The 7,115-nt window shown below is 38.7% G+C and overlaps 1 long non-coding RNA gene across 1 annotated transcript in view; it reads right to left on the reverse strand.

Moving 5' to 3' along the window:
• The window catches only part of LOC107082771, a 10,865-nt gene that overhangs the window by 1,867 nt on the left and 1,883 nt on the right, over window positions 1-7,115 (reverse strand). Inside the window, exon 2 of the long non-coding RNA XR_001481147.1 lies at window positions 1,092-1,177. This is a non-coding gene — a long non-coding RNA (uncharacterized LOC107082771). The remainder of the gene's footprint in view (window positions 1-1,091; window positions 1,178-7,115) is intronic.

Genomic DNA, 7,115 nt, shown 5'->3' on the forward strand with positions numbered 1-7,115 from the left:
AAAACTACTTGCCCCGGGAGATCGGGCGATGGTTAACATCGAGCCCTGTTATTTACCAGCAATCTCTTGGTAATATATGTCCACCCTGACTTGTAGCAGCTCTCCCAGTCAACCTCTAAGGACTTTTCCTATCCACAAAATACTTTATATTGAATGATATTTGCAAATGAAAATGCAGCTCGTGATGCAGCCAGTTCTGGTGAACTGGTTTCCTCTGGTGGGGAAAGGTCATTTTTCATCTAAAACACACTTTTTTGGAATTTGGTCCAATTTAACTTTTGTTTCATCATCACTTCTGTTCATCCCTAAATAAACTTTAGCTTTAGCTAGAGGATGTTAATGAGTCAATGCCAGAGGAATCCTACCAGGACAGTTCAATGTATGTAAGGTTCATCTGATGACCTAAAATTGATTTTAAGTCTTTACTGAGAAAAACTCAATGTTAAGATTTGATCAAAATATGAAGAAAACAATATCCCCCTCCTTGGGAACCCTCCCACCTTAACATGGTGGAGGGTTTGTCAGTGCTCTGATGATTCCGGAGACTATGTTGTCTGGAGCTTATATGCCCCTGCAAGGGTCTCCAAAGTCTCTGTGATTACTCAGACTGGGCTGTTCATAATGACCTTATCATAACCAAAGTAATCAAGACAATCGACTTCGCCCAGTACAGCAGAGCCAGGACCTGTCCATGGAGCCTGGAATGGACCCAGTGGGACGTAAGCGCAAGAATGTTGTATTTGTAGTATGAGTGCAGATGAAGAAAACAAACTAACTTTCAGATTTCTGTTTATTTTCAAGAGGAAATGTATCTCTAGGATGGTGCAAAAGGTTCTGTATGGATTTATCAAGCACTTTTTTTTTACATCACAAAATACTTTCCTTTCAATATGTGTAAGCAGACTTTTGAGACCTACTGTATAATTAGAATATATACTAAGTGAAACATCCTTTTTTCCTGTATTACTATGAATGTTTTTTGTTACTTTCCTAAACAGGATTTTTTTTTCTTTCTCTTAATTAGTTCAGTAGTATATTTGACTGTAGTATGTTTATTGTATTAGCCATAAAGTCACAGACTGTATGCCTACCTCAGAGTAATGAAACAAAGCCACACCTGAGTATTGTGGCGGTCTCTGCAGCAAAGCTTCCACGTCAACTGGAACTGATCACTTTTCTAAAAGGCAAAAGGAAAACATTTAAATGTATTTGGATGCTCAAAACTTTGGAAAGCATTTTGTAGACATGGGCTTCAACTTGTCAGTCATCTGAGGTGAACTCTCTTTTTTTTCAATAGTATTAACAATATATAAATTCCTTCACCAACAAACTATCAATTATGCATTATTTTCTTGTTGTATATGTAGGGTTGGCAAACAATGCCTTTTATTGCAAAATGAGCCAGTCTCCCTCTGTGTTCTGGTTCAGCTGTCAGACTAGAAGTCCTTGAGTTCCTGGTAAAGACAAGGAATCATTCACCCTCTAAATTAAATCCTCCATAAGAAACCAAAAATATGACTGCTCAGCTAAGGGTCAGAGCTAGCAGCCACTGCGGGCTTAGTTATCTCTGGTGTTTAAGGGGAACTCAGAATGACAAGAGGCAGCACTCTGGGTCACAGACGAAAATTTAGAGAAGAGCAGCAGAGAGGGAGCATCGATATGCTGGAGGGGATAAGTATATTCCTTTTTTCATCATGCTTATCCCTGCTGGGGTAACGAGGGGATAAATATTGACTTAAAATATGATTTCATATCTCCAATTGATGAGGAATTTATAGGAAAGCCACAGCCAAGCAGAAGAGCTCTAAAACCAGTTCCCATGTAGGAGGAGGGAGGAGAGCACATACAGTTAGTCACAGTAAGAGTGAAAGGGCTACACTAAAAAATAGGCCAAGCTCCAAAATCTATGAACAAATGTTGATGGCAGCAGCATCTCTGGGATGAAGAAACAGCCAAACAGGAGTAGACCAGATGAAGCTACTTTGATTAGAGAAAGCAGCGAGACTTGAAAGTTAAAGGTTGACCTAACAATTAGAGCAGAAATCGAGAATAGGGATAGAATGAAGCAAAATGTGGAAAAGTGGTCTCTATGTCCTCCAGCAGTCTAATCCTATAGCAGCATAACTATAGATAGCTGAATGGATAATCTGAACCCCTCTAACCATAAGCTTTATTAAAGAAGAAAGTTTGAGCCTGGCCTTGAGAGTAGACAGGGTGTCTGCCTCACGGACTAAAACTGGTAGTTGGTTCCACAGGAGAGGAGCCTGATAACTAAAAGATCTGCCTCCCATTCTACTTTTAGAATGTTTAGGAACCACTGGAAACCTTTTTTTTTTTGAGAGCGAAATGCTCTCTTAGGAATATAAGGAATAATCAGATCCCTGATACCAGATGGTTATTTAAGGCTTTAAATTTGAGAAGGGGAATTTTCAGTTCTATTCTGGATTTACCAGGAAGCCAATGAAGAAAAGCTAAGATAGGAGAGATATGATCTCTCTTTTTAAAATTTTTATCAGAACTCTGGCTGCAGCATTTTGGATCAGCTGAAGGCTTTTAACTACAGTTTCTGGACTTCCTGATAGTAAAGAATTACAATAGTTCAGCCGTGAAGTAACAAAACAATTGACTAGTTTCTCTGCATCAACCCTGGAGAGGAATTTGTTGCAATATTCCGCAGATGAAAGAAGGAAATTCTAGAAACCTCTTTTAAAATAGGATTTAAATGACAGGTTGTGATCAAAAATAACACCAAGGTTTTCTAATTTACTATATGGGGTCAATATAACCCATCCAAATGAAGTGACTGACTAATCAGCTTCCTTTTCATGGACTTTGGTCCAAAGACTATAACTTCTGTTTTGTCTGCATTCAAGAGCAGAAAGTTAAGAGTCGTCCAGGTTTTTATATCTTCAAACATGTCTATAGTCTTTGTCATGGGTTAGTTTCATCGGGATTGAGATTGAGTATCATCAGCAAAGTTGAAATTAATCCCATGATGTCTGATAATTCTACTAATTGGGAGCATACATACAGTAAAGAGAATAAGTCCTAGCACTGATCCCTGTGCTACTCCACAGGCAACCCTGGAGCAGGAGGTAGATTTATCGTTAATGTAAAATAACTGATATCTATCAGATAAATACGATTTAAACCAGCCTAGTGTAGTTCCTTTAATTCCCACAAACAGTGCAAGCCTTTTTAAGAGGATATTATAATTGACTGTAAAATCTAACAGGGACAAGCATAGATACAACTCTATTAAATGAGGCCATGAAAATATCATCAGTGACTTTCACCTCAGCTGTTCCAGTGCTATGATGAGCTCTAAAACCTGACTAAAACTCTTCAAAAAGTTCATTATGGTGTAAGTGGTCACCCACATTTTTAGCAGGAAGATTAAATATAGGTTTATAATTCACCAAGTCATCTGGGTCAAGAGATGGTTTCTTAAAGCTTTAGTTAGAGTTACCTTAAAAGCCTGAGGTACATATCCCTGTAGGGATAGATCAATCATGCCTAAAATGGAGGTGGAAATCAGAGAGAATACTTCCTTAAATAACTTGTTTGAAACTGCATCTAACATACAAGCTGATGGCTTAGATGAAGATAGTAGTTTCATTTCAAAACGGTCTAAACCTAGTTCAGATTATATAGTTACCTCAGATTCTGACTCCGGAGATAAACCAATCATATTTAGAGGGTTGCCAATTATCTTATTTTTAATAGAATCAATCTTATTTATAAAGAATCCCATAAGGTCATTACTGCTAAGAGCACGGGGGACGGATGGTTCAACAGAGCTATGGCTTGGTGAGTTTGGCAAATGTATTAAGAAGAAATCTATGATTACTCTTATTCCTATCTAATAATCAAGAGAAATATCCTGCTCTTGTTGTACAAAGCATCATCATTTACAGCAGTAAACAGCTTTTCCATGCATAGCAAAAGGCAACAACAGTCGAACAAGTGTCAGCTATTTGATTTGCATTTGACTCTACGACTAGACTCCTGAATAGGTCTTGAAAAGTCATTAAAAAAACTGAGCAGAAGTCTGGTTTTCATCCAATTTAAGCCTGTTTTTGGTTGCAATGATCTGGATGACTTTACACATTTCTTTTTGATTTTACACAGGCACAATCTGCTAAAGTGAAACCTTCTCTTGGGGGAGAACTCTGTCAAAGTAATTTTGAAGGTTGCTAAAAAGAGGCCAACGTTGTGAGGAAGTACTGTTATTTTTTTTACATTCCATGCCATATGTCAGCACAGGGTCCAAAGTATGAAGACGAGAATGTGTAGGACTATGCACATTTTGAACATAGCCAATCGAGTCTAAGATGGCATTAGAGCCTGCAATTAAGCTATCACCTTCAATGTTGTCATGAATGTTAAAATTCCCAACTGTAACGACAGACAGGAACTCTGAAAACTGATCTAAAATTTCAGAATAAGGACCTGGTGGATGAATTAAGTTAATACTGGGGCTGGCTTAATTTAAACAGTATTGCCCATGGTAATGCTGGCGGAACTGCAGGGATCCAGAGGTTGTTTTTGTACAAGGAGATCAGAGGGAATGCAGGACCTCCACTGCAAGGAAAACTGACAATTTGAACTTGTTCTGCACGAGAGTCTAACGTCAAAAGTAAAGTAAAATCAGCTATTTTTGTATCTGGATTAAAACAAACTTTTCGTTCAGTTTGACGTACTGCGAACTGGTGCTGAGTACAATTAGCTTAATCCTTGCCATGTTGCCATGAACTGGATGATTGAGAATTTACACAGGCAAGCTCAATTTATTCTTTAACACGTTAAAAGAAGCATATCAAAATATCAAACTAGAATGCCATTGTCATAGCAACACATGGCATTGAGCCATTTGGAGCACAGGAAGGGGATCATAAATTATAGCTCAGCTTTTAATGATCCCGTTTTCCACACACCCTCGCCTCTAACATGCTTAAACTGAGCCTCCCTTTGCTTAGTGGTTGTAGAACTCTCAAACTGACCCATCCCAGATCATAGGGCCTGGACCTCACCCTCCTGCACTTGACTCAACACTGGAGTTCCAAAGCTCTTTGCTCTCCTTTCCGTCCTCTACTCCCTGTTCATACAACTGAATGGCAGCCAACTCAGACAAAAAATGCAACTTTGAATGCCTTAAAATCTTGTTTAAAGTCTTGTCTTTTAAACTTGGCTCTTAGCTCCATTTAAACCGAAATATCAGGCTGAGTTTAAATAATTTTTTACTTTCTAATCTATTCATTGTTTGCTGTTTTTCCATAGAACTGCTCCATTACTAGGTCCCTTTAGCGATCTAAAATGCTCTATAAATAAAGATCGATTGATGGACTATTCATCGCTGGAATTTAGGAGATTTTTCTGCCAAAATCTCTCAATGATCTTAACCCGAACATTCAATGCCCTCATAAAACAACAGGTGGTCTCTGGAAGTCAGAAACAAGGGATTACCTTGGCCTTTTGCTCAGTACACCATACTTCTTTTGACAGTCTCGCTTATTCTAAGATGCTATCATTAGTTAAACAGCTGCATAGATTTAGTTTTACTTTTATGAACATCTTGGACCCCTTTCACCCTCAGAACTGCCTTCAGTTGTCATGGCAAAGATTCAGTACGATTCCTGGAACATTGCTCTGGCATGTTGGTCCATGTTTACCGATAGCATCACAGAGTCGCTGAAAGTTTAGCAGCTCCTCTTCCACTTCCTCCTGATATATTGTGTTGAACTTAGAATTGGTATATAACATCAGACTTTGCTGCTGGAAGCAGATACCAGTCCTGTGTTCACAAAGGAATGGACTTGGTCAACAGCAGCAATGCTGATTTGGGCTGGTTGCCAAGAATACTCCCACCATCATTATGTAGCAGCCCACAGACTGAAATGATGGTCTGTGAAAGGATGGACTGTTTAGACCAAGTTTTAGAAACAACCATAAAAATGCAGCAGCTGCAAAAGACAGCAGCTAAAATTGATTCTTCACACCAGATTGGTATTGTTCATGTCTGGCAGCAGGGGTGGAGCTAGATGGGGGGACAGGGATGGCCGTGGCCACCCTTAGCCAATCATTGGCCACCCCTGTGGCTACCCCTACCATTTTTCCCTCTAATATAGATGGTAGCAGCAGTAATACTCTCAAGTGGAATATTCATTTACTTACTATTTTTCTATGTATTCATAATTTCTTGACAACAAAAACACAGGTAAATTATACCCATCAATATACTAACATTAAATATAATAAGTACAGAATTCATGCTCTTTTCAGAACTAGATATTGTGTTTCATGGGGTAAAGAGAAAATTATGTGTCTCTGCAAGTCATCTAGGAGTCTTCAGTGAAATCATAGATAAATAACAATTTTAATAAAATCGTATTAAATAATCAATTTATATCGATATTAGTACTTGTAAATATCAATTTTTATGCAGAATGATTATGCAGATTAGGTAAGAAATGACAATGGAAAAGATGTTTGCCCCAGAATCTGAAAGTGTTTTATCCACTTTACCTTTTATTTAGAAATTCAGATGTTTAAATATATGCGTCTATTTGTTAGTAAAGGCTGTAGGAAAGTATAGTTAGTCTTATTTTTGGCTTGACCTTGAGGTTCTGGCCCCTATCCGCTTTCGGCCCCCCCTCAGTGTACAGTGGTTATTGCCTGGCCACCCTTATAAAAATTTTCTGTCTACGCCTCTGTCTGGCAAGAAGCTGGTTAATCCTATCATCATTATCATCACTGCCATCTCCCTGGATTTATTTTAACTTTGACTAATTTTAAAACATGCTGGAGGATCTGACACATTTAACTGTGACAAAAAGGAGAAGAAAATGGGCTGCTTTAAGCCTCATAGTTCCTAATGAAGTGGCCATGCACTAACCTCCACCAACCAGTAGGGGGAGAATCAAAGCCTGCAAAATGAAAGTGAAAGTAAGGCTGAGAAAGTCGCTTTTTAACTTTTCTAACCAAATAACGGTGTTGACGGAGGTGATTGAAGGTGCTGAAAGGCAGACGCACGCGCAGCGCGACACGCCCCCCGCCGCCCCACGCGCATGGTATAGTAATAATAAAAAGAATAATAATCGGAGCTATTAGCAGAA

This window comes from Cyprinodon variegatus, unplaced genomic scaffold (assembly GCF_000732505.1).
Source record: "Cyprinodon variegatus isolate N-32 unplaced genomic scaffold, C_variegatus-1.0 Scaffold61, whole genome shotgun sequence".
NCBI classification, from domain to species: Eukaryota; Metazoa; Chordata; class Actinopteri; order Cyprinodontiformes; family Cyprinodontidae; genus Cyprinodon; species Cyprinodon variegatus.